The 26,535-nt window shown below is 46.9% G+C and overlaps 1 protein-coding gene across 10 annotated transcripts in view; it reads left to right on the plus strand.

Annotated features, from left to right (window-relative positions):
- Positions 1-14,557: 14,557 nt before the first annotated feature.
- The window catches only part of PPP2R3A (protein phosphatase 2 regulatory subunit B''alpha), a 207,609-nt gene continuing 195,631 nt past the window's right edge, over positions 14,558-26,535 (plus strand). For all 10 annotated transcript variants that reach the window (XM_073576490.1, XM_073576481.1, XM_073576479.1 and 7 more), the window contains exon 1: positions 14,558-14,743. The gene's annotated coding sequence lies outside the window, so the exon portion shown is untranslated. The remainder of the gene's footprint in view (positions 14,744-26,535) is intronic.

The following is a 26,535-nucleotide window of genomic DNA, read 5'->3' on the forward strand; positions in this document are numbered from 1 at the left end:
TAGGCTAACTGAGAACCAGTGGGTGCAATTCAATAAAAAACTGGATAATAAACTTTTACCTATACAATCAGAGATTAAATCCAGAAAACGTGACAAGTTTCTGAGGGATAAAAATGACTTTGCTACCGGCCAGATTTTTAGCCGGAATAAACAACGATCCAGTTTTGGTTCTAATGTGGGACAATCCAGGAAATATAAACGCATTGGCAACAAAGAGAAACAGCATTTTGTCAAAAAAGATTATATTACCACAGACTTTGATTCCAGTGCAGGTGAAGGAATCAATAGTACTTCCACCTCACCCGGTCAGCAATCAACGTTTAATGATACCGTAGTCGGAGCAAGTGCCCCTTTAGGCGGAGAATCAGAAGAGGAGGAAGGAAGGCACGGTTTTCGATATCGCAAGAGAAAACAAGTCTCATGGAGACAGAAGTATTAATGGACTCACAAGTATTGTCAGTAATTAACCTTACAGAACATGTCTTAAGGTACTGTCACACTTAGCGATGTACCAGCGATCCTGACCAGCGATATGACGCGGTCAGGATCGCTGGTACATCACTAAGTGGTCGCTAGTGAGCTGTCACACAGGCAGATCTCACTAGCGACATCGCTGGGGACGGGGGTCGCTACTTACCTGTCACACGAGGCGATCCTGACGTCCTCCCGCCCGGCTCCACGCGTCGCTCGTCTTCACAGCAGGAAGCGCCGCAGGAAGCTGATGACGAGAAACAGTCCTGAACGTTCTCGCGCGATCAGCGATAACCAGCGGGGGGAGCGGGTTGTAGGTAAGTATCAGACACAGCGATGTCGCTAGCAATATCGCTATAACGTCACCAGTTATAGCGATATTGCTAGCGATATCTCTTAGTGTGACAGGCACTTTAGATCAAACACATTTGTCGTTATTTTCCAGGGTTCTCAATTTCTGTATACCACAGAATTTTGATCTGACAGAATTCAAAATAGATCTATTTAAATCAACAAGAAAAATTCATTTGTACAAGCATTTTTTGTCTAAACCCTCCGGTAGCGTTTTTTTACCAGGAGAAACACCTTGTAAGATCGGACCATTAGGTTTCATGGCAGGTACGGGTGCCTTGGCAGACATACAACAGGATGCGGCTTTGCTGCTTTGTATAACGAATTCAGAAGAATTGGGTGGTACTGTAGCACAGCAAGCACATACACCGTTTACGGGAGGGGTTCCCTCTCAATATATGCCTCCTATATCTCCAGGCAATCTTATTGATGTCTTTGAGGCGCAGGTTATAAAAGATTTAGAATCTGCCATTTACCCAGTAGTACCCTCTAATTTTACAGTTAGTGAGAGGAGAGCTATGAAAGAAATAAAAAATTGGTCTGACACGGTTGTGAGACCTTCTGACAAAGGAGGGAACACGGCGTTGTTACCTAAAGAAATGTACTTTTCTGAGGCATATCAGCAGCTGTCTGATACAGTAACATATGTCAAACTGAAAACGGATCCCACATCTAAGTATATCGGGGAGCTGAGATCGTTCCTGAGAAAATATGCAGAGATGAATGTCATTTCCCAAAATAAGGCAGAAAAATTGCTACCAGAGTACCCTTTGCTTTACATACCAAAGATTCACAAATCTGCTTCTTTTCCCCCAGGATGCCCAATCATTTGTGGGATAGGCTCTGTTACAGAACCCCTATCCCAGTATCTCGATTGGTTGTTACGTCCCTTGCTGGTTAATATCCCGTCTTACATTAAGGATACCAATACCTTTTTACATGTGATTCAAGATTTTGTCTGGCAACCAGGTTTTATGCTGGCATCTATAGACGTGGAGAGTCTTTATACCAGAATTCCCCAATAATTGGGGGTGAGTAGCATTAGAGAGATTTTAAATGCTACGGGAAAGGAGCAGAAATTTGTTAACTTTGTGTGTGAAGCCATGGAATTTATACTCAAGCACAATGCTTTCACATTTGATGCATCTTGGTATCTGCAGAATGTAGGTACTGCGATGGGTACTCCCGTAGCATGCACTTTCGCCAACTTGTTTTTAGGCGTCTTGGAAGAAAAATATGTATATAACACCAATCGATTTCTTCCACATATTAAATTATATTTGAGGTACGTGGATGACGTGTTCATTGTGTGGGATGGTTCCTGTGACATTTTCGCAGAGTTCATCACACATCTCAATGATACCAACCAGATGAACATGCTATTCACGTGCAAGTTTGGAGGTTTACGGTTGACGTTCCTTGATGTTTTGGTAGAAATAAAAAATGATAAAATATGTACGTCAGTTTTTAGAAAACCATCAGCTACTAATTCCATACTGCATCATGACAGCTTCCATCCCATGTATACTATCAATTCATTGCCATATAGTCAATTTTTAAGAGTACGTCGTTTGAATAATACAGTGAAGGGTTTTGATTTACAATCAAAGGAGCTATATAATAAGGGCCTGTCACATTAAGCGATATCTCCAGCAATATTGCTATAACTTGGGACGTTATAGCGATATTGCTAGCGATATCGCTGTGTCTGATACTTACCTCCGACCGGCTCCCCCGCTGGTTATCGCTGATCGCGCGAGAACATCCAGGACTGTTTCTCGTCGTCAGCTTCCTGCGGCGCTTCCTGTGGAGAGACGAGCGACGAGCGTGGAGCCGGGCGGGAGGACGCAGGATCGCCTAGTGTGACAGGTAAGTAGCGACCCCCGACCCCAGCGATGTCACTGGTGAGATCTGCCTATGTGGTAGCTCACTAGCAACCACTCAGCAATGCACCAGCGATCCTGACCGCGTCATATCTCTGGTCGGGATCGCTGGTGCATCGCTAAGTGTGACAGTACCTATAGACTCAGACAGCGAGGATATCCGAATATCTTGTTAGACACTACTTTGGACAGAGTGAGATCCTTTGATCTTAGGAGTAAGAAAAGGAGAGACATGACAGATCAAAAACAAAAGGGAAAAAGATTTACCTTCTGTTTTCGTTTTAGTCCCATGGATCGTCAGATCAGACTAGCCATTAGAAAACACTGGCATATTTTGGAACAGGATAGAGACTTGAGTGACATGGTATCCAGAGGGCCTCTTTTCTCTTGTAAACAGAGCACTAGAATTCGAGATTTTCTAGTGAGGAATCGGGTAGTTACAGAACGGGGGACTTGGCTTAGTAAAGGCACCCTAAAGGTAATTTTAAATGCGGTCATTGCTCATATTGTAGATTTCATTGTACTGACCGCACTGTCCGTCTGGGTGCCATTACACATACAGTTTCTGACTTTATCACGTGCAAGACAGATTATGTAGTATATGCGATTTTCTGCCCGTGCCTTTTATTCTATATAGGGAAAACCATACGTCCCCTTTTTGTCCGGTTCAGGGAACACTTTAAATCGATTACAACAGGGAAAGGTGTTTGACGGTAGATTGGTCATATTAGAGATGTACATGGAGGTGATCCGAATGTCCTTTCCTTTTTAGGAATTGAAAAGGTTTCTTTACCCCCTCAAGGAGGGAATTTGAATCGAATTCTTTTGAGACGAGAATCTAAATGGATAATGAAAACCAATGCAACAGGTCCAATAGGTTTCAATGAAAAGATAGACATGGCAATTTTTTTGTAATGATTATCATTGATTAGTTCTGTTTAATTGATTGCGTTTTGTTAGGGACTTAGTCTCCTATTTAACACACATGGAAAGTACCGTATTTTTCGGACTATAAGACGCACTGGACCATAAGACGCACCCCAATTTTCAGAAGGAAAATAGGGAAAAAAATAATAATGTGTCAAATGGGGGTCCGTCTTACAGTCCAAATTCAGCTTACCTGGGAAGGGATCCGGCACAGGTGGAGAAGTAGTCACAGGGGTCATTCAGTGGTCCAGGCTCGTGCGGTGGTGGCGGCTCTGTGCTGGGGCAGCTGCGCTGGGGCTGAGGTGGGTGGGCTGTGCAGGGGCAGCTGTGCTGTGGCAGGGGCAGCTGTGCTAGGGCAGCTGTGGCAGGGGCAGGTGGGCAGGGGCAGCTGTGCTGGGGCAGGGGGAGCTGTGGCAGGGGCAGCTGTGCTGGGGCAGGTGGGCAGGGGCAGCTGTGCTGGGGCAGGTGGGCAGGGGCAGCTGTGCTGGGGCAGGGGGAGCTGTGGCAGGGGCAGCTGTGCTGGGGCAGGTGGGCAGGGGCAGCTGTGCTGGGGCAGGGGGAGCTGTGGCAGGGGCAGCTGTGCTGGGGCAGGTGGGCAGGGGCAGCTGTGGCAGGGGCAGCTGTGGCAGGGGCAGCTGTGGCAGGGACAGGTGGGCAGGGGCAGCTGTGGCAGGGGCAGCTGTGGCAGGGACAGGTGGGCTCTGCGGTGGTGGCAGCGGGTGGCGCGGTGCGGTGGTGGCAGCGGGCTGTGCTCCGGTGCAGGGGCGGCGGCTCCGCCGGCGTTTCTTCGCAGCCCGGAGGCCCCCGCACACCCCTTGCTGGGCGCCGCCATGTTGCGGTGGCCTCCGGGAGCATGGACGCCGGCAAGATGGCCGCCGGTCCGGGGACGGCGCATGCGCAGCTTCAGATCTCGTCCCGAGATCTCGGGGGACGAGAAGCATGAAGCATTTCCCGGGGCGGCTGGGAGTGGACAGAGGTCCAATGAGATCCACAGCCACCCTCGAGAAAGGCTCTTCGATGATGGGCAGAATTACCAGTGGGGCTTTGGGGCGCCGCCTTCCCCACCCTCTGACAGGTGTCACACGAACGGCAGTAGGCAATCACCTTGGTCCTCATTCCCGGCCAGTAGAAATGCTGAGCTAGCCTGGCCCTGGTTTTGGTGATCCCTAGGTGTCCGGCCATGGGAATCTCGTGTGCAATCCGCAACAATTCTGCCCTGAACGGATAGGGTACCACTAACTGTCGGTCCCTGGGCCACGCCTCCTTTGAACCTGGCTGGACCGTTACCCGGTACAGCCGTCCCTGGTCCCAGACCACACGCTCGCGGTCGGACTCCAGGGGAGGCGGTGCTGCCTGCTCCTTGAGAGCTTTCAGGCTAGCGTCAGCTTCCAACGCTGCCTGAAATCCCTGACTCGATGTGGCAAGAATTGACGAAACGGCCACATCCTCTGTCAGCTCCCCGGGATCTGTCTCCTGGCCGCTGTCTGACTCGGCAGCCACTTGGTCGGAGAGGGGGAAACCGTCGGACCTCCGCGAGGCTCCTTGGGCTCCGGCGCCCCTACTCCTGGTAACAGCGGCCACGCCCGCTGAGACCACAGGTAGCGCGTGCTTCCCCTCGGCCCCCGACTAAGTCGCCGGGTCAGGCAGACTTCCCTGGCCTCCTGACATCCCGGATGCGGGGAACTCCTGCCCTGGGGTCTTACCTGGTGGCTCCTCTCCTGGGACGCCCCCTCCCCCCATGGCCTGTTCCTCTTTCTGCAGAGGCCCTAGACTCAGCAGGCTGGATTCACTTAGGGGCCCTACACTGCCCATAGCAGCCCCTCCCTCCACCTCTGAGCTCTCCCCTGCAGTCTTCTCACCTGTCCTCACTGTGAGCCCTGTGTGTGTAGTGTCAGTGCATGGCTTACCATCAGGTTTCACTCCCTCCTCCACTGTTGGAGGTACATTCAACAAATTAACATTAGCATTCACAGTAGAGTCATGACATTCTTGGGGAGCCGGACTTGGGGGATCAGTGGCCACATACTGAGACACTAGCCGCCCCAAATCGGTCCAAAGCAACACATTGGCAGGAAAATTTGGCGTTACTCCCACCTCCACTGTTGGAGGCACATTCAACACATTAACGTTAGCAGTCACAGTAGGGTCATGACATTCTTGGGGAGCCGGACTTGGGGGTTCAGTGGCCACATACTGAGATACTAGCTGCCCCAAATCGGTCCCAAGCAACACATTGGCAGGAATATTTGGCGTTACTCCCACCTCCTGCATTCCCCTCCCGGCGCCCCAGTCCAAAAACACCTTGGTGACGGGCAGCGCCGGTTCAACACCTCCAATTCCGGAGATGGAAAGGGTCTTCCCAGGCACCAAATCTTGAGGGGACACCACCTCAGGACGTACCAGGGTTCGTTCAGTGCCTGTGTCCCGCAGTCCCATGACCGCTGAGCGGCCTATGGTGATGGGTTGGTAATTGTCCAGGGACCTCCCACCACCCCCTCCCACACACAAGACAGTGGACGGTTTCAGGGACAGGGATGGGGCCTTATGGCGCTGGGGACACGCAGCCTTAAAGTGTCCCGGCTGGTTGCAATGATGACAACTTCTGGGTCCTGCTCCTGGCCTGGAGAGGGCAGCAGGGGGGTACACCCCTTGAACTCTGGGGGCTGGGGGGACAGGGGCAGGATTGGGCTTACCCCCTCTCCAGGTGCTGCTGGCAGGCTTCTTTGGCTCAGAGGCCCTGTTGTTGGCATACTCGTCTGCCAGGGCGGCTGTAGCAGAAGCCCCCTTTGGTTTCCGGTCACGGAGGAACTGCTGGAGGTCCTCTGGGCAGTTCTACAAGAACTGCTCCGTGACGAACAGCTCCTGGACCTCCTGGCAGGTGGTGAGCTCTAGACCCGAGGTCTAGTGCTCCACAGCTCTCAGCAGTGCCCGCATGTGGTCAGTCCAGGTGTCCTTTGAGCCCCGCTGCAGGCTCCGGAACTTCCTGCGGTACGACTCCGGGGTGAGGTTGTAGTGCTGGATCAGGGCCCGCTTGATGCTGTTGTAGTCCTGCTCCTCCCCGGCAAGTAAGTCCCCCAAAACTTCCAGGGACTTACCCCTCAAATGGGGGGTCAGGTACCTTGCCCACTGATCCAGGGCCAGATGGTGTTGGAGGCAGGTTCTCTCAAAGGCCAGCAGAAAGGAATCCAGGTCTCCATCCTTTTCAAGCAGGGGGAAGTCCTCCGCCCGGACCTTGGAAGCCTTGGTCCCCGGTGGGGCTGGAGCGTCCAGCGGGAGCCCGTGCTGAGCCATCTCCTGTCGGTGCCGGCGCTCCCCAGCTTATCGGCGTTCTGCAGCCTGCAGCACACGTTCGGCATGCTCACGCTCTGCCGCCGCTTGCTCACGCTCCGCTGCTTTCTCTGCCGCCACCAGGAGTCTGTCATGGGCGGTGTCGTTACAAGCCTCAAGCTGTGCCATAGCCGCTTGGAAAAGGGCCTCTGATCTGGACAGGCTGGGGCGAGCAGGTGGTGGACAGTCCACTGCGGGACTGAGCACGGGGGTCTGGCTCCTTGGGGAGCCCTGGCTGAGCTCCCCCTCGCCTTCATTGGTATTGTCCTCCACCACCTCCTCATAGACCATAGCATTGGCCTCCCAATTTTCCTTACTCCTGGTGCCTTCCGCCATCTTGGGAACCTCTGGTTACTGACACAGCTGCAACCCTGACCTCGCACACAACTTATTATATTTGCACTCTGACCGTCTAGTGCTGGGCTGACCTTAGGACCCCAGCAGTGACAGTTACAGCTGGTAGACTTTAGTGTCTGGGAGTAGGGGTCCCACACACACTATTACTCTGATCCCACCACTGCCACCAATGTGGAGGACACAACACAGGACCCATTCCTCCCACGTCACCAATGTGACATAACTACACAGGCACAGCTCTCCGGCGCCCCCTTGTTCTCTCAGGTCAGTAAGGGAACTGCACCTAGAGCGAATAGCCGCCGGGGAGGATTTCCTGTTACCCGCTGGGTATTCTAAGATTCGTGATCAGAGTAAAAGCATCAGCCCAAGATTAATTTTATAGTTTAATTGCCTTAAGGGCGCACTAGATAATTACAGAAATATACAGAAAGCTATACAATGGAATTACAGTGGATTTGCAGAGTAAAATACAACAATAAGGGTACAAGACTTAGAGATATTAAGCTGGAGGTCAATTTACCACATTGTAGGGAGCATGTGGGTGCCGGGAGCTCTGCAGTCCACAGATACAAGAATCTTAGTTGCCGGACAGACCCCCAAAGCACGGGCCGCTGCTCCCCTTGGCAGGTCTGTCCCCATTTCCTTCTTAGATCACCATCGTCTGGTTCTTCTGTGTGAGTGTCTGTCTCTGCCATGGGCTGCTAGTTCTTAAACACGCTAGGTTCCTCCCCCTGTGTCAGAGGGTGGGCTAATAATCTCCACCCTTTAGCTCTCTGCAGAACTTATTCCCAATATCTAAGAAAGGGGGTAACTTTCAACAGCATGATCGAATCAGGACATGAGAGGTACCAGTGAATGCGGTTTGTTTTGCCTGTCGTGTGGAGCAGCGTCGGACTGGCCCACCGGAGAACCGGTGGATTCTCCGGTCGGCCCTGGCATCTGGTGGGCCCTGGCACCTGCTGGCATACAGGGCCAGCAGTTGCCTAGGGCCCCCGCTGCTCCAGGGGCCCCCAGCCAGTGGTGTGTCGCACACCATGCAGCTGCTATGGGGGCCCCTGCCAGCGGAGCAGCAGCGGGTGTCAGGAGGCAGAAGTCCCTGTCCCCGCTGCTAAAGAGAAATGAATATTCACTGCGAAGCAGTGAATCTCATTTCACAGTCTCCACCCCCAGAGGCCCCGCCCCCAGCCCAGTAAGCCGCTCTGCAGACTACAGCTGTAAATCAGGGCCGGCGCCGCCCTCAGTCCTCTCTGCTCCTGGCTCACAGCCAGTGCGCGATGACGTCACTACATCGCGCACCCGCTGTGTGTCTGGCAGAGGGGGCAGCTCCTGACACTGAAGCCGGGATCAGCGTGGGAGCGAGGAGGAGAGGTGAGTATTGTGTTTTGTTTTGTTTTTTATATCTCTCTCTCTATCTATCTATCTCTATATCTCTATATATCTCTCTCTCTCTATCTCTCTTATATCTATCTATCTTTCTATCTCTATCTATTATCTATATCTATCTCTCTATATCTATCTCTATCTATTATCTATATCTATCTATTTCTATATCTATCTCTATCTATCGCTCTATCTTTATATCTATCTTTCTATCTCTACATCTATCTCTATATCTTTCTATATATATCTCTATATCTATCTATTATGTCTATCTATCTCTATATCTATCTATCTTACTCTATCTATCTCTATATCTATTATCTCTATATTTATTATCTATCTATCTTTATCTATATATATATCTCTATCTAATATCTATATCTATCTATCTCTATACCTATCTATTTATCTATCCGTTATCTATCTCTATATCTTTTCTCTGTATCTATCTATCTCTATATCTATATCTCTCGCTATCTATCGCTCTCTCTCTATATCTATCTCTATATCTATCTTTATATCTATATCTCTATATCTATCTCTATATCTATATCTATTTCTCTCTATATCTATCTATCTCTCTCTATAGCTATCTATCTATATATCTCTATCTATCTCTATATCTATCTCTCTGTATATCTATCTATCGCTCTATCTCTATATCTATCTTTCTATCTCTATATCTATATATCTATCTATCTTTCTCTATCTATTTATCTCTATATCTTTTCTCTGTATCTATCTCTCTCTATATCTATATCTATCTATCTCTATATCTATTTCTCTCTATATCTATCTATTTATCTCTATCTCTATATCTATCTCTCTGTATATCTATCTATCTTTCTATCTCTATATCTATCTCTATCTAGCTATCTATTTATCTCTATCTATTATCTATATCTATCTATCGCTCTATCTCTATATCTATCTTTCTATCCCTACATGTATCTCTATATCTATCTTTCTATCCATCTCTATATCTATCTATATCTATATCTATCTATTATGTCTATCTAGCTATCTCTATTATCTATATCTACCTATCTCTATATCTTTCTATCTTACTCTATCTCTATATCTATCTGTTATCTCTATATTTATTATCTATCTATCTCTATCTATTATCTATATCTATATCTATCTCTCTATCTATTTATCGATCTCTGTATCTATCTCTCTCTATATCTATCTCTATCTAACGCTCTCTCTATCTCTATCTTTATATCTATATCTATCTATCTCTATATCTATCTATCTATCTCTATATCTATCTTTCTATCTAACACTATATCTCTATATCTATCTCTATATCTCATTATCTATCTATCTCTATCTCTCTCTCTTTATATATCTATCTATTGATCTATCCATCTATCTCTATATCTATCTCTATATCTATCTATTATATCTATTATCTCTATCTATCTATCCATCTATCTCTATCTATCTCTATATCTCTCTCTATATCTATCTATCTTTCTAACTCTATATCTACCTATCTCTATACATATCTCTATATCTAGCTATTATCTCTATCTATCTCTATATCTATCTTTCTATATCTATCTGTCTCTATATCTATCTCTATATCTATCTATCTCTATTATCTCTATATCTATCTCTATATATATCTCTATATCTATTTTTATTTATAGCCATCTATCTATATATATATATTTATCTCTATATCTATCTATATATGTCTATATTATTATTATTATTATTTATTATTATTATTATTATATCTGTATATCTCTATTATCTATCTCTATCTATTATCTATCTCTATCTATTATCTATCTCTATCTATTATCTATCTATCTCTATATCTTTCTATCTATAGCTATCTATCTCAATATCTATCTATCTATCCATTATCTATTTTCTATCTATCTCTATATCTATCTACCTATCTATCTATCTATCTATATTTATTTCTATATCTATCTTTATATCTATCTCTATCTATCTCTATGAATCTTTCTATCTATATCTATCCATTATCTACTTTCTATCCATTATCTACTATCTATCTCTATATCTATTTCTACATCTATCTTTATATCTATATCTATCTAACTCTATATCTATATAGCATTATACCCTATGAGGGGGCAGCATTATACCCTATGAGGAGGCAGCATTATACCCTATGAGGAGGGCAGCATTATTCCCTATGACGGGGCAGCATTATACCCTATGAGGGGGGCAGTATTATACCCTATGAGGGGGGCAGTATTATACCCTATGAGGGGGGCAGTATTATACCCTATGAGGGGGTGCATTATACCCTATGAGGGGGTGCATTATACCCTATGAGGGGGGCAGTATTATATTCTATGAGATGGCTGCATTATATTCTATGAGGGGTCTACATTATATTCTATGAGGGGGCTGCTTTATATTCTATAAGGGAGGCTACCCCAACTCCTGCTACATAACTAAGACCTGTACTGCCTTATATTATACCCGGATATTAGCGTGTTTTACCGCACAATTGGTGGTCTGGTATTTAACTCTATGCAGCTACATAGTGGGCCCCAAGAATGATTTTCTCTGGTGGGCCCAAGGTGTTCTAGTCCGACGCTGGTGTGGAGAGCAATCATGGCCCCATTGGGTCGCTGTGGAGGGCCACTCTTTGTATCTCAGGTCCAAGAACCCTCAGGCATCTTCCTGCCCCATGCTGGTGTGGCTCCTTACCTAAGCTTTGAAGTTCTGTTTTGGGCCTATCTCATTATCATACTAAAAGGCCTTGCTATTCAGCATTGGAACACTAAATCCTGCATTCTTCAATATGCTTACAGGCCCTGGGGGGGTAGGAGCAGTTAATTCCTTCATCACACCAATATTTGGGGGAAATCTACTGTTTTCGTGCATGGCAGGGCTCAAAAGGGAAAGAGCACCATTTGACTTTTTTGAATGTAAAATTTGCTTAAATAATTAGCGGACGCCATGTCCCATTTGGAGAGCCCCTGATGTGCCTAAACAGTGGAAACCTCCCACAAGTGACACCATTTTAGAAATTAACCCCTCAAGGATTTTATCCATGTGTATAGTGAGGATTTTGAACCCACAGTTATGACACAGAATTTGATAACATTTTTTATAACATATTTGATAACATATTGAATATGTCGTTATTAGTGTCGTCACTACTCCAGTTTGCATCGAACACTCGGGTATGCACCAAGTATCGCGGGTGCCCAAATGCCATGCTCGAGTCCCTGCCCCGCATGTTTTGCAGCTGTTAGACACCCAAAAAAACAAGGGGGCATCTGTGACACTCAGTGCATACCCGAGCACCCGATGCAAACTTGAGTAGCGAGCACTTTTGCTCAACACTAGCCGTCATATTGTCAGAATTCTTATTTTTTTACTGTTTAAAAAAGCACCATTCTAACCCCCATCCCCAACACAAACCTAACCCCAACCCTAAAACAGCCCTAACACAACCCCAACCGTAACAGAACCCCAACCTCAACCATAACAGAACCATAACTCCAACTCTAACACAACCCTAGCCCCAACCTTAACACAACCCTAAACCTAACATAACCCTAACCCTAACACAACCCTATCCCCAACCCTAACGCAACCCTAGCCCCAACCCTAACCCCAGCAGAACCATAACTCCAACCCTAAAACAACCCTAGCCCCAACCCTAACACAACCCTAAACCTAACATAACCCTAACCACAACCCTAGCCCCCACCCTAATACAACCCTAACTCCAACCCTAGCTCCAACCCTAACACAACCCTAAACCTGTCATGAACTCATTTTCTGCTCCACCAGTTGAGAGTTCCCCTTCCGTTCTCCCTCTGGTGGTGACAGGAGGTAGTGCGGTTGGCTTAAGTGGTAGTGATCTGCCACTTGATGAGGAAGATAACGATTGGATCTCTGGAGTGTCAGACTGGATATAAGACAGCCGACGCCCTATCCGGGGGGTGCTGGTGATTCAGTCTGCTTCTCAGGTCCTGGACTTCAGCTCTCTTCCAGTCTTCTCAAGTTAAGTTTGTTTTTTGCTAATGTTCACACTTGCGCTTGTTGGTCAATTCAGTTTTTTGTGTAATCAGCCTGCCCCTGCTGGGGCTATGCTGAAATTCCACTCCTATTGATCAGTATTTGCCAATCTGCTTTTTGTCCCTTATTAGATTGGCCACTTTTCTGCTCTGTCTCAGAATATTTCAGAGTGCTGATATAGGTTTAGAAGTCTAGTGACTTCAGGGTTAATTTTGCTATCAGAGGTGTTGGACAATATTTTTGTAGGTTTTTTTTGTCAGATTGCAGACAGTGTCTTTCCTTTTCTGTCCTTTTTTAGTTAGCCGGGCCCCATCGTTTGCTCAGCCTATTTTCCTGCCTTTGTTTGTATTTTCATCTTGCTTCACCGTCAATACATGTGGGGGCTGTCTTTCCTTTGGGGTCTGTGCTGGGGCAGTTAGCTTTTCTCTTTTCCTGCTTTAGGCTTATGTAGTTCTCCGGTTGTGACGAGGCGTCTAGGACCAACGTAGGAACGCTCCACGACTGCTGCTAGTTGTGCGGTTAAGATCAGGGATCTGCAATCTGCATAGTTACCAACTTCTCTGGTTTTCTGAGACTTAGCTTGTTGTCTTGTTTTCCTCCTCGGTTTCCCATTCATAACACCTAACATAACCCTTACCCTAACCTAATACAACCCTAGCCCCAACCGTAACGCAGCCCTAACCCATCCCTAACACAGCCCTGACACAACCCTAACCCCAACACAACCCTAACCCCAACACAACCCTAACCCCAAGACTAACACAACTCTAACGCCAACACTAATTGCAAAGAATGGAAAAAATAAAAATGTTTTTCTAATTTTTATCTAACTAAGGGGGTGACAAAGGGGGATTTGTGTCACGATTTCTTTTGATCACTGTGATAGGGTCTATCACAGTGATCAAAAGGAACTAATAGGAAAAATTCCCTCTTGTTGTCGGTATCAGCCGGCAGATCTCGGCGGGTGCACTGCACATGTGCCCGCCGCTTGTTTTCCAGGAAGATGAACTGGAAGGCCGGGGTACGGAGCAGGAGGGCCCAGGGGATTGCTGAGGTACTGGGGAGGCTGGGGGGGACCCCATTTCTCTCTTCTCTGAAATATATATCATATTAGAAGAGAGAGGAATTATTTTAACAGCGGCACAGTTTTTTTTTTTTCGTGATCGCCGTCATTCACTGAATAACCGTGATCACGTGACCGGAACCAAAAAATTCGGCCCTGATCAATGTTCTCCAGGATCTCAGCTCTCCCACGTAGCCGGGGTCTGACTCTGGGGGGCGCTAATAAGGCTCCTTAGCGGCCGCTGTTTTAATACATATCGGCAGTCGTTAAGGGGGTTAAAGCACTGGAGTTCGGGTCCCCAATAACTTCTATTGGTTCCGTGGTCGAGTTCGAGGTCATCTTCGCACCTGAATGGAACTTTTTACTGTGTTCTTTGAACACGGCGAACCTGAACGTCCACGGGTCCGCTAATCTAAGCAGCACTCAGACAGCCGCAGGCAGAGGCTGCCAGTCACACAGAGATGGCATGGGCGCACAAGGGCAGAATCAGCTACAACACAAAGCCCTGGTCACCTGCAGACACAGGGATAACAAATAACAAGCACCAACAGTGGTGTCAGCACCAGGCAGCATTGGTGTCAGCACCACAGGCGCCGCACCCTCCATTATATGTGCACACTATTGACGCAGAAGACACACGTTTAACCCTTCCCTTCCCAGAGGCTGATTCCCTGGAGAGCGCAGGGTTACAGCACCGCCCTCGACCTTTCCGACGGCAGTGTGCCTGTGCCACATTCCTGACCACACCCCTCGCTATCTCATTGGACAAGTGCCCAGCAGGCTGCCACGCCCCCCTCAGCCTGCACATACACACATTCTGCACATGGGGAGGGGGCGTGGACATGAATTCGCACCACGTGATCGCAGCTGGCAGCGGAGCTGGAGAGGCGGGGGAGGCAGTGGAGAGCGGAGGTCCCGGTGAGAGGAGTCTGCGCCGCGGCCGGGGAGCACCGTGCAGGTACCGGCGGGATGCACCTGTGTAGGGGCGGCGTGTCTGGCTTTCAGCTGGTGGAGCTGTGGAGTATTGCAGCTCGACTGTAACCTGGCTGAGCAGTGCAAGTAGCAGAATTGCCGCTGGCCACTGACTGCATTGTGTGCACAGGCTTTATGTGTGTAGTCTGAGGGCATGTGCCAATATTCCAGAGCAGTGAATGGCGTCTGTACATGTGACAGCCATCACTGACTGTGGGAAGTGGTGACAAGTTTTCATGATAAACTCCAGAACTCCCCTGGCATCCAGAGATCATACCCAATGCCAGTGCTGCCCCCCTGGTATCATCTCTGGGGCATGTGCCTGCGTTGCCCCCCCCCACCTGGTATCATCTCTGGGGCATGCGCCTGCGTTGCCCCCCCCTGGTATCATCCCTGGGGCATGTGCCTGCGTTGCCCCCCCCCCCCCACCTGGTATCATCTCTGGGGCATGTGCCTGGGTTGCCCCCCCCCCGGTATCATCTCTGGGGCATGCGCCTGCGTTGCCCCCCCCCCGGTATCATCTCTGGGGCATGCGCCTGCGTTGCCCCCCCCCTGGTATCATCTCTGGGGCATGCGCCTGCGTTGCCCCCCCCCTGGTATCATCTCTGGGGCATGCGCCTGCGTTGCCCCCCCCTGGTATCATCTCTGGGGCATGCGCCTGCGTTGCCCCCCCCCTGGTATCATCTCTGGGGCATGCGCCTGCGTTGCCCCCCCCCCCCCACCTGGTATCATCTCTGGGGCATGCGCCTGCGTTGCCCCCCCCCCCCACCTGGTATCATCTCTGGGGCATGCGCCTGCGTTGCCCCCCCCCCCCACCTGGTATCATCTCTGGGGCATGCGCCTGCGTTGCCCCCCCCCCCACCTGGTATCATCTCTGGGGCATGCGCCTGCGTTGCCCCCCCCCCCACCTGGTATCATCTCTGGGGCATGCGCCTGCGTTGCCCCCCCCCCCACCTGGTATCATCTCTGGGGCATGCGCCTGCGTTGCCCCCCCCACCCCACCCCACCTGGTATCATCTCTGGGGCATGCGCCTGCGTTGCCCCCCCCACCCCACCTGGTATCATCTCTGGGGCATGCGCCTGCGTTGCCCCCCCCACCCCACCTGGTATCATCTCTGGGGCATGCGCCTGCGTTGCCCCCTCCCCCGGTATCATCTCTGGGGCATGTGCCGGACACCTCTGCACAGGTCCCACATCGTGTGAGGGGTCACATGGAGCAGGTTTCCCCAACTCCAGTCCTCAAGGCCCACCAACAGATCATGTTTTCAGGATTCCCTTTGTATTGCACAGGTGAAGCAATTATCACCTGAGCAATACTAAGGGAATCCTGAAAACATGATCTGTTGGTGCGCGTTGGGGACTGGAGTTGGGGAACCCTGACATAGAGGACCCTTCATCAGGTCAGAAAGTGACCATTGCTCTTATTTTATTCCCGCTGCTCTCACGAGTATTCCGTTTCTTACTTTTATAAAATCTGCCTTGCAGAACTAGAGATTTGGGCACTCTTTATTTAGTGCTCATCTTTAGGATCTTTTCCAAGAGGGCGTGGCTTTATGCTGCTCTGCATAATTACCCTATAAGTCCCACCCCCCTCATGGACAAAAAAAAAAACAATATCTGGAACCATATGGCAGAATTTGAAAAATAATTTTACCTGTTTATCTGATTCCGTAGGCCTTGCCATCCATGGCGCCCACACAGTACAAGGACCGATTCTGAGCTTGTCTGAACGAGCCCCAAGGCTGCTGATGTTACTTTTAATTGATGCAATCCTAAGGAATATTTGCAGTATAGAAAAAACACTGAGAAAACCCCTTTATTGTGGATCACCTGACTCGGTGGTGGTCTGACGGCTGGAATCCCCACCCCTGAAGGCACAGGGCAGATCTGCCCCCGACTTTGCTCCTGGATTTGTGCCTGTAAGATCTCATTAGATCTCATTCAGTAACGGGTATGTGGACTAATCGCGAAAGAATTTTCCTGCATATTGAAGATTTCTCCTTTTGTCTTGAAGGGATGTCCAGCGCTAATTAATAGGTGATCGATCTTATCACTTGAATGGGGGGATACAGCTCAGTGCGGGGTCTCACTGTAATGGAGGAGTGCAGGGGCTGCCAGTGATTGCCATGAGCCAGTCTGGTCCGTGAATCGGAGAAGACTAGCGCGTGCTCTGATTATTTACTCGCGTGGACCCTTGGTCTGTTTGAAAACTCATTACTGTTTATTATTGGGTTGATTTATTGTGCCTTAAGCCCATGGAGAGCGCAATGGCTGAAAATATGGATGTGTGAATGTGCCCTTTAAAGGGTTTTTTCCTTCTTAGAAAAACCCCTGTCTCCAGGCTGCAGTTTATTTAAAAAAGCAAACAATCTGTGCTTTGCTCACCTTCCCTAGGTCCACCGCGGAGTCTCTGCCTCTGCTCTTGTTGTTTGCAGCTCTGACATCACGTTGGCAGCGCTGCACCCAACCGCCGAGCTCAGCGGCCTGTGCCGGCTCAGTAACTGGCATGACGTCAGCGCTGCAGAAATAACACACTGGCAGCAGTGCGGGGACCCAGTCTGAGACCAAGGGAGGGCGAGTAAAGCTCAGTTAGTTTGTTTTTAAACTAACTGCCACCGGGGTAGAGGATTTTTCCAAAAACCGAAAGAATGCGTACACACAACTTTTTTTTTTTCTAGTGCCACCAAAACACTGCAAAAAATGATCATATTGCACAGTAATGTGAAAACAACCTTGCTGTGCATGTTTGGTCTTTTATTGCTTCTTTTAACCTCTTCATGGGTTGGAAAACATTAAGCGGTTAAAAGAAGTGACCTGCTCGTAGACCTGCTTGTTAGTTATAGCTTGGACTATAGAAAAAGACACCTGCGGCCAAACTCCAGCAAAACTGCCGCAAAGCTTCTCCAGAAAAGAGACCGCCAGCTTTTTCCTGAAGAAACTTTACATGGCAAGACCTCGGCAGGCCGCCGGCATCCTATGGTCGCCGTGTGCGCATACTCCAAGGTCATTGGATCTCTTCAGGGTTCTTGTACTGCCGTTCTCCACTAACTCACTACCCTGCACAGTTCTGGGTCAGGAGGAAGCTGCAGCCATTACATTCCCAGCAGGTGGGAAAACTGCCTTATTTTATCGTTTGCATGCCTTTATATGCGTAAGACGTAGCTTATTTGCTGCACGGGACATACCCTACAATATCCACCGGTTATTCTCTGCATGGATTCTTTTTTTTTTTTTTTTTTGTGGTTGAAATTTGGTACAGTCTTTGCTGGTACTGCAATAAGCTGCAAGGTGACCACCTGGGGGAAAAAATGCAACGTGTGAACACAGCCTAAGTTTCCACTTTCGATCGATTTGCAAAAACTGTACCCAAATATTTCAGAGCAGGCACCACTGGTGACGGGTACGATGTCAGCTCTGGGTCTGCACACTCCAGTGTTCATGTCACAGCATTTTACACACCTAACACGTAACTTCCAAACTGTGACAATGGAGGCGTTCAGTGTCAATTGTGCCGTTATACAACCTGCGGGAATGAAGACCTGATTAGCTCCTAGTTGTGAGCCGTGGAGTCGTCAGTAAGTCGTGACTGCCGCTACTTGGCTCCCGTGATCACTGTGATGTACAGATGTAGCGGGGAACTGCTCAAATGCATCTTCTGCTCATTGTTGTACGTTACCTGCTGTCAAAAGCCACAAATTAGGCGACTTCACGACCGGACGATTAGTTCTGCCACATCTGAACGTGCCGTTCAGAGTTTTTTTCGACCGTACCATGATTGTGTATTCTTATGCTGCTCACATCCACAGTCTACTGTGCTCACCGCTTCCAAAAATATCTCCATCATGCCACAAGCTCCAGTACTTGGCACATACAGAAGCCTTGTCAGTAGTTACTAGACGAAATTGTAACATGGTGGTGCTAAGTGTGAGGCATTAAATACGGTGCCATAGGTGCCAAAAGTTATGGTGCGCATGTCCTATTCATGAGAGTAGGACAGGTGTTCAGTACCTGCCGCTCGCATGGGTCTGTAGGTGTCACGTCACCTCACGATGCAGAAGTGAAACGAGACAGATTACCTCTTTAAGCCAAGTTGGGATGCCTTTGAATTGCTGCAAATTTAGCAGTATGCATTTACATGTAGCTGGAAATATTAACACAGAAATCAAATCATCCTGTGTGTTTAGTTTTTTGTGGAAAAGGAAGATTTTCACCTGTGATTTTACCTTTCTGCAGTGTCCAGGGTTCATCTATTGAGAATCCGAAGCTGCAAAATCTGTATGAAGTGACTGTCAGCATCAGCCAAATTGTTGACCATACACTAGGGCAGTGCTCCTCAACTCAAATTGTTGACCATACGCTAGGGCAGTGCTCCTCAACTCAAATTGTTGACCATACGCTAGGGCAGTGCTCCTCAACTCAAATTGTTGACCATACGCTAGGGCAGTGCTTCTCAACTCAAGTCCTCGCAAGCCACCAACAGATCATCTTTTCAGAATTTCCTTAGTATTGACCAGGTGATAATCTCCTGGGACATACTAAGGAAAACTTGAACTGTTGGTAGCTTTTGAGGACTGGAGTTGAATAACCTGTGGTTCACAATTGGGCTGTGAATGTCGCTATGAGCTAAGACAACGGTTGGGACAACATAACTGATCATTCGCAATCTGTTTTGTGGTTTGGGTTTCCATTAATGGATTTGACTTTAAATGACTTGATCTATTCCACAGAACCCAACAATCACTGAAACACTCTCATAGCAGATCAAGTTTTCATCAGATATTGGCTATGGGTTGCTCATTGCCAAACACGCTTGTGTTCCAAAAACGCACAATAGAAAATGGCCTAAACTATCTTTTTTGGCTGTCCAGTATGTCTAGTACATGGCTAGTAGCTTCAATCTTCAGAGTGATAAGATCGGTCCGCTGAGAACAGGGGCCTTTTTGGCACACCATCAAATTTCCTCTGATTCATTTTTTTTTTTTTTTTCCCTACTGATCTTGACATCCCAAAGTTAAAATCATACAGCGATGTCACTCATGACATTCCTGCATTTTACAGGTGAGCTCACAGAAACTAAAGTTTCCTACAAACATTAAATAAAAGTTGGCTGAACACAATATGTCAAACTGGGCCTCTCTACTATCCTCCAATGGTAGAATATGAACGTATGTACAGTAGCCATCAAACTTTGAACTCTGCGTGCAATGGTTTTCTTGCTCTTATTGGAATGTGCACATTGTAGTTTCAGACTGAAGGCAATAAAGCCACAAAGGCACACACATGGAAAGCAGAAGTAAAGAAACATATGTGAAACAAACCAGAAATATTAAGTCTCTTAAAGTGTCCGTCTTATTCTGACAGCTTTACACCCCATTGCCGTTCTCTCTAGTAACTTCATCAGGCCATCACCTAGAATGGCTTTCAACAAACTTGAAGGCATTCCCAGAGATAATGAGCACTTGTTGGCTGCTTTGCCTTCACTCTACAATCCAAGTCATCCCAAACCATCTCAACTGGGTTGCGACTATGTCATCTGACACAGTCCTCCACCATTTTCCTTTTTGGCCACATAGCCCTTACATGGCCTGGAGGTGTTTTGAGGCATCGTACAATTCCAACACAAATGATGGTTTCACTTAGTGCTAACCAGATGGGATGGCATGTCATTGCAGAATGCTGTGGTATCCATGATGGGTAAGGGTGACTTGAATTTGGAATAAATCATCAACAGGCTTACTGGCAAAGCACCCCCAAACACAATTACGCCTCCTCCACAAGGCTTTGTGGTGGGCACCACACATGTAGAAACCAACCACTCCCCTTCCCTGCTTCTCACAAAGACATGGTTAGTCCCAAAAATCTCAAATTTGAGTCCTCAGACGTCAATACAGATTACCACAAATTTAATGTTCTGTACTTGTGTTACTTGACCCAAACAAGTCTCCTCTTCTAGTCTGCTGTCCTCAGTAGAGGCTTCTCTGCAGCAATTTGACAAGAAAGGCTTGTTTTGACTAGTCCTATGGACAGTTGACGTTGAGAAGTCAGTTACTTGATGTTTGTGAATCATGTGTGGGAGCTGTTTTCTGAGGTGCTTCTTTTGAGACTAGTAACTTTGATGAGCTTATCCCATGCAGCAAAGGTAGTTTTGGGTCTTTCTTTCTTGGGTGGTCCTCATCAGAGTCATGTTTATCATCCTGGCTGTTATTTCTCTTTACATACTTGAGTGATACTATGACTTAGAACAGTTGTGGAATATGGCTCAGCACTGTTGCAGAGGCAGTGTTAGTGCACAGCTCCATAAACACACTTGATAACTGCAAACACTTCCTGAAGTCTAGGGATTCCACAAATGTACTCTTGGCAAAGCATACCTGTTCCTTGGAAGCCATTCCAGGTGATGATCTGATGAAGCTACTGTAGAAAATGCTAATGGCGTGTAAAGTTGTCATCAGAGTAAAAGGGGGTACTTTGAGAATCTAAGGTTCAACAGTTAGTCTGTTTTTTCACATGTGTTTCTTTACTCCTCGTTTCCATGTGTGTACAGTCGCGGACTTTCCTCCGTCAGACTGATTCCACAATGTGCACATTCCAATAAGAACAAGTAGAATCATTTTGCATGAACAGGTGTGTGTTCAAACTTTTGTTCAGAACTGTGTATATGTATCAGTCCCTGTTTTCCTGGGGGTCTGTGGCGTGAACTGATGTCATCTTTGGTCCTTGTGTTGTTGGTTCAGATAATGAGACCTGCAGTCCAGCCCTATTTTATTTTATGACTTCAATTTTTTATGCCTATGTGAAATTGTGTTTTTCTGACACTGAACAACCTAACAATGGTTCACCATTGAAAACTAATATATTTTCTTAATACAATGCTGATGGTAGTTATGGTAGTCACATGTCTGTGAAAGTTTACTCGTTAATATATTTGTTCTATGCATTAGTCTGTGTAGTTTCACAGTGTGAAGCCATTAAGGCTCAGTACTGATAATGGGTATCGCTGCTTTTCATAAAGGATACTAATGTTATATGATAATTCGTCTGATTGCGGCTCGTGAGCCTCTTGATTGCGGCTCGTGAGCCTCTTGATTGCGGCTCGTGAGCCTCTTGATTGCGGCTCGTGAGCCTCTTGATTGCGGCTCGTGAGCCTCTTGATTGCGGCTCGTGAGCCTCTTGATTGCGGCTCGTGAGCCTCTTGATTGCGGCTCGTGAGCCTCTTGATTGCGGCTCGTGAGCCTCTTGATTGCGGCTCGTGAGCCTCTTGATTGCGGCTCGTGAGCCTCTTGATTGCGGCTCGTGAGCCTCTTGATTGCGGCTCGTGAGCCTCTTGATTGCGGCTCGTGAGCCTCTTGATTGCGGCTCGTGAGCCTCTTGATTGCCGTATTATTGATCGGCACACATTCTCACAACCAATTGTCCTGTGACTTTTTGTTTCTGATTGTCTCTTCGCTGTCTAGTAGCCTGTTTCTATAACCGCTCCAGATTGTTGATTGAGGTCCGTCTGTGCGAGTCTTCTGTTTATGGATATAGAGATAAGCAGAAGGTTTTGATGATCCTCTGTGTTTAGGAATCAGATGTCAGCCTGTGGTCTTCTCTGCTACAAGCTGCTTCTGTGGAACCTACTGAACACATGTACAAGTTTTACTTTGTTTACTTTGTCAGATTTTCCTTACTGTTCTCAAAGTTTATGGCAATCACAAGTCAAGCTTATTTAAAGAGCACTCAACTTTAAAACAAAGTGGACGAGCCTTTTTTATTTTCTTTCTAGAATGGTATGAAAAAAATCCTCAGTGATGCCTTCCTTCCCAATTCTCTGACGCTACCATTTTGACCTTTCCTGGGTCCCCAACGGTCTCTAATTCCTAGTTCCTTTCTTTGCTGTTTTAACCATTAATAAAGTTCAGTAGCTAACTGCTGTTAAATGGACTTCCATCCAATCAAAAAAAACAAAGCATCTTTCTGTTCCCTTTGGTTGAGTAACATCGGTTCATGTAGCTGTATAAATGCACCATTTTCTGCAAAGCTGTAATAGCCATGGAAAGGCATGAGCCCTCTGATGTACCTCTATGCCTTCGATTCCAATGGAGGCATGCAGAAGTTTTTTGCTGTGCTCCTTTAGACGTCTTCTTGTGGCATAACTATATTTAAGCCGCACCTCGAGAAACATTATATGGCAGCACATAGTCCCTGCGTCTCCCTAATATGAGACTTGCACAGTATTTCTGCCATGTGAGAGATGTCATAGTCTAACTTATTTATTGTCGATGGTGTGACCCAAATTTCATGTTTTATATAGAACGTCTGTGTGAGACTTTAGGGTTTTTCTTCTGCGTATTGGGGTCTCGTAGTCTCTGGTATCATTTTATTCTGCAAATAACATAGGGAGGAACTGATCAATTCTGGAGGTTCTTTACTGTGGAGTAAGATACGCCAAATTCTTGAAGACGCGCACCCTCCTTTTGCCCAGCCATGGCCTGGAGTACAGTTCCGCTATAATTTAAGCCACTTTCGGTGTAAATTACAATGAATTTATGGGGTCACACTAGGGCACATCCCCCTTTCGCTTTTTTGAAAAGTATTAGAGCTGGGCTAAAAACTCAGTGTTAGAATTTTTGCACAACGCTGAATGTTTTCTGGCGAGAATTGAATGATGAATTCCCACTTTAATTTTGGTAGTCGACGTGTTCGCCTATTTTGTTTTCCAGTGCAGAACAAGCAAAAATGCAGCACATGGCATGCCTTTTTTCTTTATATTGCAAAAAAGTGTCCAACATATGCCCAACAGAAGCTATTTTGGCATATACCTCCATAGAACATTTGCGACTTATGCCTCTGATTTAAGACCTAAATGAAGTGTGAGCTTCAAGATATAAGGCTACCAAATGTATATTTTTTTTTGAGTGTGTGTATGTGTATATATATATATATGTGTGTGTGTGTGTGTGTTATTACTTTTTTATTTTTTTTTTTTTTAAGTCATTGCCATCTGTAATTTTCATTTACTACATTTAACTTTTGATCAATTCCAGTATCTTGGCATTTAGATGGTTTGGTGTTGTGAGTTCATTCTCCCCTTCACCTTTGATGTCTGATGAACTCCCTCTGCTGGTGAAGAGAGGTAGTGAAATTGATTGGGATGGGAAGAACCTGTCATCTGAACAGGCGGAGTGTGATTGGACATCTGGAATTTCTGAGTGGATATAAGGCAGCCGACGCCCTGCAGGGCTGCTGGTGATCCTTACTGCTCAGAGCTCTTGCATCCAGCTTAGTTCCTGTCTACTAGAAGCTAAGTTTTTGCCCTGTTATTATTCCATGAGATTTTGTCTGGTTTCCTTAGTGTTTGTATTTAGCCAGTCCTGGTTGGGACTGGCTGAATTCCATTTTTGTCTCTGATCAGTTTATCTTTGCTCTGTTTTCAGAATATACCTGAGTGCTGATATGGTGATTTTGAAGTCTAGCGACTTAAGGGCCTTTTTCCCTATCAGACGGTTGGGACATTTTTGGTAGGGTTTTTTGCAGATTGCAGCCAGCATCTTTTCTGTCCTGTCCTATCTAGTTAGTTGGGCCCCATCGTTTGCTCAGCCTGTCTTTCTGTCTGTTTGTGTTTTCATCTGTTTTTCACCGACAATACATGTTGGGGGCTGTCTATTGCTTTGGGCTCTGCTCTGGGGCAGTTTAGATTTCCCCTTTCCTTCTTTAGGCTTATGTAGTTCTCCGGCTGTGACGAGGGGTCTAGGGCACCGTAGGAACCCCTCACGGCTACTGTTAGTTGTGGTGTATAGGATCAGGGGTCTGCAATCCGATAGCTACCAACCTCTCCGGTTTTCTGGACTTAGCTTGTATTTTTGTTTTCTCCTCCGGTGACTCATTCATAACAGTTTGGATTGTGTGGGCATCGCTGCTGTGCCAGCTCTGTAATCGTACATCGCCTAGCGGGAAGAGGTTAAAAATGCTGTCAAGTTAACATCTGGCGGGAACATGGAATAGCAGCCTAATGTGAACTTGGCCTTGTAATGGGACGTGTGGGAGAAGTCTCCTTTGTAACGTTCATCTTTTATTTCCAATGGATGTGAAGTAAAAGCATTTTCTGGCACAACGTGAAACTTAAGAACAGGTGTCTGTTGCTATATAGAATGGAAAGATATTAGTTTTGTGCGTTCTTGGTCATGTGAAGGAGGCGGCGCTGAGGCACATGGAGCTCCTTGTAGCTTTATATTATGGAGACGCAGTGAATCTGTGTGACGCCATATGGAGCTCTACTACATGCTAAATGGTGGAACTATAGGGGAGATTAGATCTGTATGACAGCATACATTGGAACATATCTCCACTATTAACTTTTATTTATTTTTTGGGATTTGTGAGAAATCTGAAAAATTTCCTCCTCTTAAAGTACCATGTATCCATGTAAGAGCTCTACTTGATTGCTCGTTTCAGCCAAGCCATAATATGGCCAAGTGCTGTCTGTAGGAGGCTGCGATCAGGTCTCTCTAATAAGCTCCAGTCCATTTCATACATATATAACTGAACATCTAGAAGTTTGTGTTGTTTTTGCTCTGCTACCCAATGTAACCTCGCTGTGTACCGCCACCAAGGCCCGCTTTTCTCCATGGAGACGGATGTTGCATGAGGCAATTCTTTTGATAGCGCTCACAGCTGTTCGCTGAATTCTTACGGACTGATTTCCAGAGGAAAACCTATTGTTTTAGCTCGAGACACTTGAATAAATGTTTATAGCTACAATACTCAGGGCCCGGGAGGAAAACTGGTGCTCAATAAAACTGGCCAATGTCTGGATTAAATTGCCATGTTTGTAATAGTTGCTATAGAGCTGTGGTAATGAGTGTCTTTTGCGGGAATTAAGTCTTTGTTAGTTAGTGTATTGCTAAGCACCATAAAGTAGTAAAGTGCCCATAGACGAAAAAAGCAGAGGGGAACAAGAAAAGCAGCAGAGTAGTCTAATCGCAACGCGTTTCGAAGTATTCTTACTTCTTCAGGAGAACCACAGTGGGACGCCTAAAGAAGTAAGAATACTTCGAAACATGTTAAGAATAAGCAGCACTGACACTCAATCCTGAATTGGACTCCTTTATTGGTTACCGTACCAAACCCACATACACTTTAGACGGCATAGGGCCCAACGCACTTTCATCCAACAACTTTCACTCCCAACTCCCCATACAGATGCATTCCCGGCTTATAGCATACATGTGTTTTCTTTGGAGAGAGTGAAGCAAATCTATGTCTGACACATCTTCTGACTTATCTCCTGAAACAAAAGGATGGTTGGTGTATTTCAACATGTGCCGTCATTTTCTCCCCAATACTATCTGGATGGTTTTTGTGACGTTACAGCGATATTGCTAGCGATATCGCTATGTCTGATACTTACCTCCGACCTCTCCCCCACTGGTTATCTCTGATCGCGCGAGATCGTCCTGGGCCGTTTCTTGTCGTCAGCTTCCTGCTGGGCTTCCTGTGGCGCCGACGAGCGACGCGTGGGCGCGGGCGGGAGGACGTCAGGATCGCCTCGTCTGACAGGTAAGTAGCGACCCCCGACCCCTGCTATGTCGCTGGTGAGATCTGCCTGTGTGGCAGCTCACTAGCGACCACTTAGCTATGCACCAGCGATCCTGACCGCATCATATCGCTGGTCGGGATCGCTGGTGCATCGCTAAGTGTGACAGTACCTTTAGGCTATGTGCCCACGTAGCGTTTAAATCCAGACACTGAAAACCGGACTCCTTCCCAGAAATTGCGCGTTTTTTTCCGCGCGATTTT

Source organism: Dendrobates tinctorius, unplaced genomic scaffold (genome assembly GCF_039654945.1).
Source record: "Dendrobates tinctorius isolate UK_male_01 unplaced genomic scaffold, ASM3965494v1 ptg000049l, whole genome shotgun sequence".
In the NCBI taxonomy this organism is placed as follows: domain Eukaryota; kingdom Metazoa; phylum Chordata; class Amphibia; order Anura; family Dendrobatidae; genus Dendrobates; species Dendrobates tinctorius.